The following is a 15,178-nucleotide window of genomic DNA, read 5'->3' on the forward strand; positions in this document are numbered from 1 at the left end:
GATCAAGTGCAAAACAGAGATAATAAAAATTAACTAATATAAAGCTCTAAATTATTTCATTAACCTCCTATTTTTCAAATTAGATGTACTAGATATATGATCATTGAGGCTCTTCCCTAGATGTGCACTAAATTGTATTATCCATTTTAGTTCTCTGTCTTCTGTAGTATTAGTAATATTCCCTAGCTTTATGTCGTCCTGCATGATCTCCAAGACATAATCGCATCCCAGCTCCAAGATATGTTTGGCTACAGCACTATAAACAGGCCCCCTCCTCAGACAATGCATATGGTCCCTAATCCTCTCTCTTAACCTTCTGTTTGTCTTCCCGATGTAAAATGATGCACAAGTGCAACAACGGGCAAGGTATACCAAATTTCTGGAGTTACAGTTAGTGTTAACCTCCAATCTATAAGTTCGTCCTGTGTCAGGATGTGTAAACTCTGTCCCTTCATAAATATATTCACAGAAGTTACATTGACCACATTTAACAGTACCCCTACCCTGCGGTGTACTAATTAACTGCAAATCCATCTTGGGATAGCATAACTTACGTCTCAGATTCTTTGTGTTTTTGTATACCATCCATGGTTTGTTCCCCACTAACACTGCCACTTGGCTGTCTAAGTGGAGAATATGCCAGCTCCTTGCAAAAATATCTCTCAATATCTTGCTATCCCTTGTATAGGTGAAACAGAAGGGAATACATCTTCTATTAATCATTCTATTATTGCCTGATGTCCTGTACTCTGAAAAGTAGAGTTTGGCTCGGTCATTTCTCATTTGTTTAGTATCTTGACAGATCTGCATTACCTGTTCCTTGTTATAACCCCTATTCACAAAATCTCTCTCTAGTTTGCTAATTTCTATCTCATACTGACTATCTCTGTCAGCTAATCTCGGCTATCTCACTGCTTGGCCTCTGACAACATTGTTAAATATGTGAGGGGGTGCATGCTTGTTCTACGGACATAGGCCGCACACTGACAGCTCTTCCTAAATCTATCAGAATGTATCTGTCCTGATGTATCAATGTTAATCTCAACATCTAAAAATTCAATGCTCCTAGCTGAATACTTCAAAGTGAATTTTAAAAATTCATTGGTTCTATTGATACTAAACAAATGAGAAATGAACGAGCCAAACCCTAGGGAAGGGCCACAATGATCATATAACTATTACATCTAAGTTGAAAAATAGGAGGTTAATGAAATAATTTTGAGCTGTATATTAGTTAATTTTTATTATCTCTGTTTTGCACTTGATACAGTTTTTATTGTTTGTGTTTTTTCTATGTAACTTGGTAATGAATGGGTTATTTGATGTTAATGAGGAATGACTAGTGATTGGTTAATTTTAAATGTATAGAGAGTTAAAAGCAAGATGACTATGGTTGATTTTATTAAGGTCTGGGGAAGCAAACTTACTATTTGTGAAAGCACTTACCTAATAAACATTTTTTAAGAAAGACTTCGTATTTTGTGTATTTGGAGACTTTGCTGTGAGCTGCTGGAAGTGATTTTTTTTTTTGTTTTTTATTCAACTTGGTGTGCTACTATCCAGCAGCGTTGTCCCGTGTGGATTTTTGATTTACTCATATATATATATATATATATATATACACATATATATATATATATATATATATATATATATATATATATATATATATATATATATGGGTCTACCTGATAACACTGGCACGCCAAAACACAGACAACTAAATAACCATCACAAAAAAAAAAAACAAAAAAAAAAAAAGTTCTAAAACACGAAACTTCACATGCCTGACAAACCAAAATCCTGACAATCAACAAAACAAATACCTTTCCCGAAAAACACACACACAACACAAGCACACCAAAAACCTTACAAACCTACACTAAACCTTACATGCACAACTATCTATGCACTAATCTTAACCCAAACCTTAACCCACAAGTCCGTCACTATTGCACACTTACCTTACCCGCATCTAACCCTAACTCACTTAACCCGCCCCTAAACCTAAACTCTGTTACTATCGCACACTTACCTGACCCACACCCTGACCCTAACGTCCGTCCCTATCGCACACTTACCTTAACATGTTGGTGTTCTCAACGTCGGGATTCTCAACTGTCGGTCTTCTCCGTTGTCGATCTTCCGGTGTCGGTGTTCTCATTGTCGGTGTTCTGTGATTTCAGCGTTTTCAGGTAGACCCATATATATATATATATATATATATATATATATATATATAAATATACCAACTCTATGGTTGCACAAGAGTGCAGAAAGGGCAATTCCACATGTTCACTAAAAGTGGTTTTCAGTGATAATGTCCTTGCACTGTTGCCAGTCAGACAAAAAGATATTGACAAAAACATACATTCTTGGAGGTGAATATGCAGAGAAAAGGGGGAAATCATCTGTGGACTAGTTCTTGAACAGGTCTATATCACTTGAACGAAACAACTCAATATCGAATGTTACAACATCGAACTGCATACTTGGAAATGTAAAAAATGCGAAAGCTTAAAATATTGAAAATTTGAAATGTGAATAGCAACGCTTGGCCACCTCTGTGAAAACAAATACGTGAACACGCTAGTGCCGTAACTCAGAAGTGCACACCATATTATACATAACTAATACCAGAAACATTTTTTATTTGAAATGACAATTGTATAAATAAAAGTGAACTTGACATGTGCTTTACTTTACCCAAATAAATTCAACTAAAGTATGTACAATATCCATGGTATGCTTGTATACCAGTAATCATTAATTACAATTTTAAAAGCATCGCAATTGCATTGAGAAACTCAAACGCTGCGTTGTTGTATCTTTCGGCTTTTCCCGGTTAGGGGTCGCCCCAGTGGAACTCCGGTCCGCTAACGATTGGCAGTAGATTTTTACGTACCGAGTTGCCAGCCCTGATGCACAACCTTCAACGAAGGTACGCCCATTCACGCATGTCTCCACACAGAAGACGCTTTAGCTGAGAATCGAACAGGACAACGTCTTACTGTGAGGTGACAACGCTACCACAGTACCACCACCGCAGTTAGAAACTCAAACGCTGTGTATTCTGCCCTATTCTTAATAATGTTTCGTAATCTGCGTTCCCTTTCAATGTACTTGTTCTTGGATGATGTATGGTACGATTCAATTAACCTCTATAATTGACATAACGTGCATATACTAACATATAAAATAGGAACGTGACACTGATAGATATTGACGTACTTTATGAATATTCATGACAGAACGAATGACATACATTACCTTGCGTGAAAATTGGCCAACTATTTTCTTTCGAAATTATGATTTTCGTCATTATTTGCTTTCATGTTATTTGCAGTTCAATGTTAGCAGTTCGATATTATTACATTCGATATTGAGCTGTTGGTTCAAGTGATATAGACCCTTCCTGAACTACAAGGATCTAATAGAGCAAAAGGAATACCCATAGTGGGGTGGAGATGAGGTAAAAAATTGACAAGATTTCGGGGACACATTCAGGAACTAGCAAGACAGAGTGGATAAGCTGGATCTGTATTAGTAACAGTTGGATTAATAAGAATTAGTTTTTTTTTCCTCAGATTAGGTTCATAGGTAGGTACTAGGCTATCTGCCCAAAGGCATTTATAAGCCTAGCCAGAATGTGTTGGCTTTCGCCGTCCCCTTAGGTTAGTTTCCTGTGCTTCTGTCCAGCAGAGCCACTGAAGTGATCCTTGGGCTAAACTTTCTGTTTCCCATCCACTCATCAAGGTTTCTTTTGAAGAGTGTTAGCGAGGAGCTCTGCCTAATGTAGATTGGAATCTTGTTCCAAAGCATGGGAAGTTTCTGGGACAGGAATATATCCCTCCAGCATGTCCTATTTATTGTTGTGGTGAGGTTTAGATCCCTAGAGCGTGTAGCTTGAGGGGATAAGGTTTTCTTTAGGTGGAGCATGTCCATCAATTCTCGGTTGGACATGGCCTTGTACGTCAGGCAGAGATCACCTCTGAGTAGATGGTATGCAACTGAGTACAGCTGGAGTTTCTTCAGTCGAGCTGCATAGGGCATCTGTTTGAGGCCAGTGATCCTCTTGGTGAGGTACTTCTGTGGTCTTTCCAGCTGTTGCAGGTGTCTTGTAAGGTACACCCCAAATGGGGTGTTGTACTCTATGATGGGTCTGACGAGTAGATGGGCACAATGATCTCTTTTGATCTGGATGCGAACCCTTTTGTGATTGGGTGGTTCACATAGAAGGATTTTCTAACCACTTTGGCAATGTGATTATCAAAGGAGAGATTACTATCTACTTGGGTCCCCAGATCCCTTATTACATTTTCCACATTTAGGGCACTACCACCTATGTGGTAGTTTGTGGGTACTTTGTATTTTCCAAAGGGGATGACTATGCACTTTGTGGCATTTAGCTTGAGGCCATGATTTTGACACCAGGTATCCATTTCAGTGAGACCCTTTTGGAGGATGTCTTTGTCAGCCGGAGAGTCAGTTATAGCCCCTAATTTGCAGTCGTCTGCAAACTTGGTCAGCCACAGTCCTCCTGTGCTTGCCTGTACCTCTGAGAAGTATATGCCGAACAGGAGGGGTCCTAGGACTGAGCCCTGGGGAATGCCACTTGTAACCGGTTTAGAGTCGGACCTAGCTCCCACAACTCTCACCATGTGGGTTCTGTCTGTGAGCCAGTTGGCAACCCATCTTGTGACGTAGAGGTTTATGTTCAGGCTTGTGAGCTTGTCTATAATATCAGAATGGGGAATGGTGTCGAAGGCCTTTGCGAGGTCTAGCTAGGCTGTGTGTACCACCTTTCCCTCGTCTATAGCATTGGTAACTGTCTCAAAGAAGTCCACCAGGTTTAGGAGGCATGATCTGCCCTTAACAAAGCCGAACTGGGTAGGGTCCAGTGTTTGGAGGTTCCCTTTTCTTTTTACTATATTCTTAACACTATTCACATCTACAGAAAGCACTCTAAAATTTAAATTTTCTCTTTTCCTTAGATTCATGTTTTCATAAGGTCACAGGAAATTACTAGGCTAACTTTCTTAAATATAACATTTTCTTTTGTAAATGTTACAGTTACTTATCAAATGTCCTTCTTTTCCACAGAAAAAAAACATATTTTGGGTTGTCCCCAGTATTCTATGACACCCCTATCCCCCTCCACATTTATCATGCTTGGTATACGTAAAATGTTTAATCTTTCTATTTTTAAGACAATATTACAATCTCAGCCACCAGTCCGTAAATCCCTTTTACCATAAACTTTTGCAATGTCCAGTACTTCTTTACATGAAGTTTTCGAATGTCCTTTCAAAGTCTTTCTTTCTATCGCCGTTAGAAATTGTATATAAATTTTCTGTTTCTTGTTAAATGTTTTTGCCATATAAAGATTCCATGGGTTACAGTCTTTCTTTTTTCATCTTCTCCAAGAAAATATTCCATTGAAAAAAATCCCAAATATAATGTCACAAAATGTCTCTTTGTTAATAAGAATAAGTGCTCTTACCTCATGCGCTTTTACACCCAAAGGAGCTATTACATTGCCTCATAGCTCATACCTGTCCGTTTCTCTTCACTTTGAATGCTTACCCCATACTTCTGTTTTTCATTTTCTTCTGCCTTTTCTGCTACCCCCCCCCCCCCTTTTGTCTTCTTTTACTTTCTCTGGATATGTTTTCTTTTCCATCAAACCGCTGTTTTACAGGATTGTCTCTGCAGCCTTCTTTTGTATTTTCTCCATAATGTTAGCTACATTTTTGACGGTCTTTCCTGATTGTACTTTCACTGTCATATTGACCTGATTTGAATTCTTTATAAGAAGTGGGTTTGCTTAATTAACTGTTTCATGAAGTCTTTCTGCTAAGGAATAAAAGCAATTACTAGTTTTCATTTTAATATAAAATTGCTTTGCACATTTTTTCATCATTTTTAATACCTGCTTTATCCATTTCAGGGTCATAGGGAAACAGTAGCCTGTTTTCACAGATAATAGTCATAAGGCAAGAACCAGTCTTGGCTCTGACAATAAACCACTGAAGGACACACACGTATGCACAAGTATAGACACACACACACACACACACACACACACACACACCTGTGATAATTAGGTACATCATAATTTCACATACCTACGTGCCTTTAATAAAACAGTAGGAAGCTATTGCCACCCTGACCCATGGGGAAAACACATACTAATATAAGGAGGGCAAGCAAACTCCACAAATAATGTGAACCAAACCAGAAAAACAAACACTGTGCTCAGCAATGATCACCACTGCTCTACCATCTCACAAGAATAGTGCTTCTAATTAGGGTGACATACAGGAAGTTGGTTACCTTGTGGTACAGGTTTGCTGGTTTAGCAGACAAGTCATCTTAATATAACGAATAATATAATTAATATAAGGAAGGAAAACTTGTATCATCTCACAGCAATGTGCAGAAGCACATACACACACACACACACACACACACACACACACACACACACACACACACACACACACATGCATGCACACACATTGCTGACATCACTGCATGGTTTTCTAGCTGGCAGGACTACACTGTAGGCTGTGCAACAGATGAACATGTCATTTATCTCAAGAAGCCAGAAATATACCTGACAATATCTCAGCACACATTTAACACCAACACACATACCTGTAATGTAAAGTAGATACAACCTCACAGATGTTGCACTTTACCTTACTAACTACTTAGTACCGGTGCTTTGCATGCATTTGATTTGTGACACAATGATTGACAGAGTAATATTATGTTAGAAGAATAGTGTGTGAATATTTTGACATGTCTGCTGTGGTTTTATAAGTGGGCATGCCCAAGAGGCCACACTGATGTACTGCTTGCTAAAATGCCTCATATTTCACAAACAGGCGTAAGCTAAAAGTCGCTAAAGAACTTCAAGTATAGACGGAAAAGGATTTTTTAAAATGACACAGTGGCTCGGTGATGAAGCGCTTATGACATATGAAAAAAAAAAACACTAACACATCATACTAATAAAGTACAGAATACATTATGTGTGGTAACAACTCACCCATAAGCCACTGTTAGAAAATTAAATACTATTTCCCTTTGAAAAAAACAGCGAACGTGATAGTCTTAAAAGTCAAAGCAATGTACACAACACAGAAAAACTACTAATTCGTGCTGCCCAAGCATTATGGATGAGATGAAGTTTTGGCATGCTACAGTGTAACGAGTCAGGGGTGTAGCTACCAATACAACAGGGTAGTCATTTGAAATATTGGAAACCATTACAGCAAGTCCTGAAACACAGAGACTGAATGGCCAAAAGAACAGACTTACATATACCAAGTCTGAAACCGGTGTTTCATTGTATATTCCCTTTTCTTTGAGGTATGGCAGTCTTGGAGTTGGTATATATATGTTCAGGGGGGTGACAGGGACTTGTCCCCCACATCAGGGTTTGCACGGTTTGCCGCTATGCAAAAAAAAAAGAAGTTTAAAGGAGAAGTGCAATGTTTGAGATTCGCTCTTCTATACTTTCACTTTTTTGTCTGCTCACACTCAGTATTATGAGTGCCAACATTTCAACAGGGAGCCATACAAAAGAGGTGGAAAATGTCATACACAAAGACATTCCTGCTTCAGCACAAAAAGAAAAAACTATTACATTAACCCAAATTCAAGGACAGAAACTCTGACTTATTTTGTTATATTCTGCATTGTAAGGAAATATTTTTAAACAGATATAGCACATTTTATTAGCAAGCAAGATAAACACACCTCTTCCCATTGCAGACTCTGGTGAGGAGCAAAGTCGTTTAAATGTCTGTTAAATGTTTTTTAAAGGAGAAGTAAGTATTCAATTAATAGCTCCCCGATTACAACGGTAGCTTCAAGTCAGGAAGAATGCGGGAAAGGATTTAAAAATTGGAAGCTTTTAAACATGCAGTTCAGCTGTTATATTTTGTTTAGCATTTATAACTACTGTTAAAGAGGTAAGATATGTTATTAAAACACAAATCATAGTAATTCAAGCAAAAAAGTGAAAAAGAAAATAGGTTCCAGAAGCTGTCCAAATGCCACTGACTCATATTACCGCCATTCTATTTACACTGAAGTTGAAAAGAATATTTCCTTTGTGTAGCATGAGTTGAAGGGTTCCTATCATGTAGTCTAACTTTTACAAGTTCGAACCACATATGGTCGAGACCATAAGTTCGAAATTGTAAAAGTTTGAGCGTTTGAATGGAAATCTCCATAAGCGGAGATTTCCATTTAGTTCAATGTGGTGCAATCTTGGAGTTGGTATATTGGCTCCCTATTATGCTGTCGCAGATGTAGGTTGTCAAATGCGTCTTTGTCAAACTGAAAAGCACGAAAAGGCAAAATAGCGAAGCGGCTTTTCAACAAATTCTTCTTTCCCTGGGAAAGAATTTGCTTGGCCGCTTTCACTACTTTGCTGTTTTCGGCACTGTAGTGTGATCTCGGAGTTGGTATATTTAAGTGGGGGGTGTGGGGGGCACAGCCCCCCATGTCAAGGGGTGTGGGGGCAAAGCCCCCCACATTATGTAATGTTTTACATTTTTTTTTTTCGGAACAGCGATTTCTTCCCTTGGAAAAAAATCACTGTTCTGAGGTTTCAATGTTGTAAGCTTTCACTGACATGGGGTCGATTATGTGTCATTCGCTCTTCTGAGCGTGCGATATCATAATATAGACCCGGTATATTTAATTAGCAGTGGGTGTGGAGGGTGCATGAGGGCTTGCCCCTCTGCTTGCAACAATTTATTTTGTTGTCAGTTGTTTTTTTTTGTTTTTTTTTTTTTACACAGTTGAAGTTCTGTAACTTCGAACATAATGGTTCGACCATTAGGTGTTCGGAGTTATGGAACTTCGACTATGTGATATAGACCCTGAGTTGAATAAAGGGGGCTTGAAGTGGATTCAGAGAAGAAAAACTCCAAGATCTCTTTACATTGGTAAGTCCACTGACATACAATAACCATAAACACTTAATGATTCTGATGCATTAAAATAATCAGAGTACAAAGATATAATGAAATAACTGAGATACCATGGCAACCATAATTTATTTATACATAACTTTTTGTTTACTAGGTTAGTCCCACTACACTAATGACCTCTTTTCAGGAGAGACCTGAGGTGGTATTCATACTGAGTAGGAGAAATTTGGCCAGGACACAGGAGAATGTCCCCTGGCCTTTTTGATAAGTGCTGTGGGATCTTTTGCATCAGCCTGAGCTACTACAACTCAGGCAGATGGGACCACAGTTTAATGTTGCATCCGAAGGACATCCCATCCAAGAGTGCAGAAACCTGTTATTCTGCACTGCAGTGTCAGTACTGGAATATTAATCCAAGTACCTGTTGTGGGAATAGAATCTACAACCTTCTGCACAAAAGGCTAGTATGTTAGTTGCTGAGATACTGAGACCGCAAATCTACGCATTTTTTGTTTTCCAATCCCTTCCAAGGAAAACAGCACTGACATGACAAAAACTGTATCAAGCAAATACAGCAACATGAACCCCCTAGTATGCTGTTTCTGGTTTGCAGAAATAAAACCAACAGAAATAATTTAGAACTTAATGATTTGGGGGAGCATGAACCTGTTCCACTTATTTGTTCAAGAATTTTGGACAAACCCCAAAAATAATGGGGGGGGGGGATAAAATCAGCAACGAGGTTTAAATATTACTCTAATTATCTTAAAAAGTTAATAGAACAACATGTTTTGCATCAACATGCATTTTTTGAACAGTAACAAGTATAAACTCTAATTACTGGTGCTACTGACATACTGGGCTGTAATAATGAGTGGTTTACCAGAAAATCAAAAATGTCATGAGGAACAGAACAAATATTTGAAGCAAAATCAGAGACATTCTTCAAAATTAGGGGGTATTTATTTATTTATTTATTTAACATTTGTTTACTGGGAAAGTCCAACTGGACATAGGTCCTTTTTCAGCAGAGGCCCGGGGAGAAAAGCTCCATGAGTACCAGTAAATTTTAATGCACGGATTACAATAATCAATAAAGTAAACAAAATGTAGTATACATAAGAAAATACACATTTGTTACATCATGGCAATAAAACCTAGGCTTTGAACTTAGCTCGTACTATTTGTAAAATATGACTTACGTCAAGATACAAGGTTAAGACAGGCCAGTAGGAATAAAAGATTAAACACAGGGGGAGAAGTTGGATATGGTTGGGGTATACTGTGATGTATCGGAGCATTCATGAGGGGTTAGTACAGGAACATGGAAACTTATTTTTTAGATAAGCTTTAAGTGATGGCTTAAAGTGGTTAGTGGATGAGATTGAGAGAATGGAGTTAGGAAGGGAGTTCCATATACAAGATATATAGCTGGAAAATAAAGATTCTCCTGCAGTGTTGTTGGCCTTGGAGATGGTGAGTAAGTTCTTACTGCTAGAGCGAAGTGGTCTGCTAGAACTGTAAGGAAGGATGAGGTTTTGTAGTGCAGGGATTCTGGTTGGTTGTGTTATGATTTTGTGAGTTAGAGAGAGTTGGTTGTAAAGAATAATGTTGGGAAGTTCAAGCCAGTCTAGTATCCTTAAAGCTGTACAATGATGTGTTCTATATGGGCAGTCAGATGCAAACTTAGCAATTTTATTATAACATGCTTCTAGCTTAGATAGGTCAGTTTTCCTATGAAATGTTAAAATTGGAGAGGCATATAGTAGGGAAGAGAGCGGATGAGTGTGTGCTAATGTAATTTTGGCCATTTTGGTCAGGAACCTTTTGTGCTTATACAGACTTCCAAGTTTCTTATGGACTTTTTTTACTGTTAGGGAGACATGTAAGTCAAATTTTAGGTTATTGTCTATTTCCACTCCAATAAGCTTTGTATGGGTTGCTGTGGAGATGACCGTATTGTCTTTGGCTATTATGTTAAATGGTGGGCATGAGATACATGTCTTGTTAGGTTGGAAGAGTAATAATTTAGTTTAGTTTGGGTTCAGGATTAGATGGGCATTGGCTAACCATGTTTCCACAGAAGTAAAAGATTCCTGTGTTTGAGAATGAAGAGATGACAGAGAAGTGGCAGCACAGATAAGTGTTGAATCATCTGCAGACTGTATTATAGAACCATGTGGAGTAGCTGTGTGTAGATTATGTCACAGATAAGTGTTGAATCATCTGCAGACTGTATTATAGAACCATGTGGAGCAGCTGTGTGTAGATTATTAGTAAAGAGGGAGAAAAGGAGGAGGTCCAAGATAGATCCTTGGGGGACACCAATGGATAAAGGAAGGCATGGAGATAGGTCACCTTGCCATAAAAAGGTTCCCCTTCATAATCGCGAAATACTGAAATCTCGAATTTCAGTATTTCGTGACCATAAAGACAAATTTTTCAAATGTGGAATGTGCATAAACGAATTTGCGGTTATGGCTTTACATTACGTGATGTCTGCTGTTTGGTTTGGATGTTGTTCGGCATAGTGCATGGATTTATGTGGAATCTAAGGTAAGTCAGTGTTTTGTAAGGGTTTTGGGTAAGAGTATGAGTGTATGTGAGATTGTTTGCAAGTTGTATGTGTGGGTTAGGGTAGAAGGTGAACGTATGAGTGTGTAATTGTTGGATGTGTTGGTGTTTGTCTATGTGTGATGTGTGTGTGTGTGTGTGTGTGTGTGTGTGTGTGTGTGTGTGTGTGTGTGTGTGCGCGAGGGACTGTGGAATGTCTGAGTGTGAGTGTACTGTCTTTTACTGTTTGTGCAATCTTGGAGTTAGTATATATAAGTAGGGGCGGGGGGCACAGTCCCTCACATGGGGGGTGCAGGGGGGCTTGCTTATGTGCAGTTTAGGTATGTGGATGTGTGGTGTTTTGTTTTTGTGTGTTTATTTGTTTTGTAGTGTGGGTGTTGTGGTTTATGTGTGGCATGGTGTATGCTGTGTGTTCAGGATTTGTAGTTTTGGGATTGTGAAGGTTCAGTGTTTGAAGGTTTCGCCTTTATGGTCGCAAAATACTGAAATTCGAGATTTCAGTATTTCGCGATTATAAAGTGGAACCCATAAAACAGATTGTTGATGGCTAGATAAATAGTTATTAAACCAAGCTGTAACAAATGGTGAGAAGGATAGTTCAGTTAGTAGCTTTTGATAAGTCTAGAAAGATGGCAGATACAAAGTTGTTGTTATTCCTATGATGGTTTATGGTATTAGTGAAGGATGAGACAGCTGTAGTGGTACTATGCGAGGGGTGAAACCCATGCTGAGTGTTTGAGAGAAGGTTATTTGTTAGTAAGAATTTCATGACCTGGATATGAATACACCTTTCGAGTAGCTTAGAAAGAGGTGAAAGAATAACAATTGGACAATAGTTTGTCAGTTCTGTGGAAGGTCCCTCTTTATGAAGTGGGATTACATGGGAGATTTTCCACAGTTGAGGAAGCTTGTTTCGAGAATGGATCTATTTATAAAGAAAAAGAATTAAAGAATCTGCCGCCATAGTCAACTTTCCTTCTTCAAAATATAGAACATTGAACTGCCTCTTCTAAGGTGGAATGAAGGACAAATTGTTGAACATTTGCTAACAACTAAGGACGGAACTCATAGCATGGTTAAAATGTTATTTTGTATTTGGTTTAAAATATACTCAAAACATATGCAAAAGTCCAAGGCCCCAGATAGGCATGCCAAGCAACCCCTGTCCAATCTCAAAAAATAAATAAATAAATAAAAACTCCAGCCAGTATCAAAGCAATCAAGCAATACAGATAAGAGCAGGCTTGCAAAATCATGGCTGCCACTCCATCCATAACATCAAGAAGCAAAAGAATTAAAGAAGCTATAGTCATGGTCAACCTTCAATCTTCAAAAGACAGAATAGCACATTCCTTTGCACAATATAGAGCAGATGGGTAAATGTGATACATTTACTAACGACTAGGAAGGAAGCTCATACCATGGTTAGACTGCGGGCTTTATACTTATAAAAACTTCTTTGATACCCTGAGGTTTTTTTTTTTTTTTGCTTGTTGGAATAGCCACTTGGTTACAAAGTAATATTTTCCTTTTACATTGTTTATAAGAAAAGAAAGTTACACAGCAGCTGTAATATATTGTGTTTTACCATACACTCAACTCTTCCAACATTAGAGACTTGAGAGCAAGTTGAAAAAGTCCAACAACCCCCCCCCCCCAACACACACATGCATGCATACACAAAAAGCAAATTGTTCTCATATTCTGTCTTAACATCTCTAGTTACAAATTCTCACTGACAAAGTTTAGGCTTCTCCCCATCGCAGTTATTATTCCTTCATTTACCCACTACATTGCTAACACTTTGATCTTTCCCAAGCATGAGTGCGCTTGACCACACAAACACACCAATTACAGGCACTTGTATGACTGTACATCTCAAATATTTGCTCGAGATCAACAGAATAAATAAATTCATAAATAAAGGTCCAGAAATGCATCTCGGTTGCTCTCAGCAGAGTAGCTCAAGAGTAAAAAACAAGCATTAAAATCTAGAACAGCTTTAGACATTTATCTTGTATACTTAGAAAGTTGATAATTACTTATGTGGACACTGACCTAACTTTTGACCAATATGTGGCTATTGCTGTAAGAAAGTTCTTCTATACTGCACAACTTACAAACAAAGGGATAGTATCTAGATCTAGGGATGTCATTCTTCACCTTTGCTCAGCTCTCATTTGGTCAATCATTGAACATAATGCCCCCTTTGGCATATATCTGTACTGACACATGCAACAACTGGAATGCCCACAGAAAGAGAGAAACACCATACTAAAATAATACAAGGCCTAAACAATATGTTCTACATGGATCGATTCAAAGCCCTGCCACTAAACTCTGTATCTTACAGACTGCTAAGAGGTGACCTGTGTCTGGCATACAAGGCATCCTCCAACCCATTACTGATGGATTTCCTGCACATCAACAAGTCAATTCTCATCAGACGTCCTCAGTCTTGGGATCTAAACCTCTTCTGCGACACAAACAGAGCACCTGGATGGACATGTATATTTCATATAGGATACGCTGCTGTGGAACAGACTCCCCATTCACATAAAACAAAGTTCATCCCTGTCCATTTTTAAGCGCAACTTAGATCTATGGATGGAAAGCAGAAAACTTACTCCAGGACTGCCCTATGTATTATTAACAGACAGGTGCAGTTCCTAAATGCTTTATCACATGCATGGGTTCCCTCAAATTATCTATGCTATGATCCCAGTTATTCTCATTAGGTGTAATATATAATTATCGACCATGGGATAAGTAAGGCCAATCTATAATCAGATTGGATAGGTCATTTCAAGGGAAACTGGCTAGGCTTAAATTGGCCTGCAAAGGCAGCTAGGCTAGCACCTACCTATGAATGTATGAACCTACAGAATAACAAGCTTTGCCTTATCAAGCATTTTCTGAAGGATACAAAATCTGAAATCACATGCCTGTCATTATTTAGTGACCACAATCTACAACAATTTGTCAAAAGCCACAAATTTAACAAGGAACAGGCAAAAACACCATTAAATTTAATTGCTCAATAATTCTGGACAAAGCTACAAATAATGGGGGGAGGCAAACAGGGACACATTTTAAATATTATTTTATATATTTGTTAACCAGTGACATGCAATGGCAAATTGTACTTATCAGGGGTGACCCAGGAGCAGTGTCTGGTTAAGTAACTTGCTCAAAGTCACAAAGTAGGCAAATGTAGATGAAAGGATTCAAACCCTGTACCTTCGACTACAAGACAACTCCAAGCCAATTAAAATGCTAACATAACAATAAGAATTGCATGGACCTGCATTCTCTGAACAATAAAAAGGGTGAAACTGTAATGACTGGCTTCATTGACTGACAGTAGTTCTCACTGATTTACCAGAAAGGAAAGTTAATGAGGGACAAAGCATAAATATGAGGCAGAATCAGTGATGCTCTGCAAAATTGGAGACAGACAAGAGGCAAACTACTCTAATTCAGAGCAACTGATTTTACATCAACATATGTATTCTGAACATTTGAAGAACGAAAGCTACAAACTGTCATTGCTGATTGTCTACCTTAGCAATTTACCATAAAATGAAGACACAAGTGAATGTCTGGCAGTTAGTGCAGAGGATTGTCTCTAATCTCTTGGTGAGCTGTTT

General features: G+C 38.3%; 1 protein-coding gene across 7 annotated transcripts in view; it reads right to left on the reverse strand.

Moving 5' to 3' along the window:
• Positions 1–15,178, reverse strand: part of GLCCI1 (glucocorticoid induced 1) — a 1,677,723-nt gene that overhangs the window by 1,261,470 nt on the left and 401,075 nt on the right. The gene's annotated exons all lie outside the window — the stretch shown is intronic.

This window comes from Protopterus annectens, chromosome 3.part1 (genome assembly GCF_019279795.1).
Source record: "Protopterus annectens isolate FY-2018-M chromosome 3.part1, PAN1.0, whole genome shotgun sequence".
Lineage (NCBI taxonomy): Eukaryota > Metazoa > Chordata > Ceratodontiformes > Protopteridae > Protopterus > Protopterus annectens.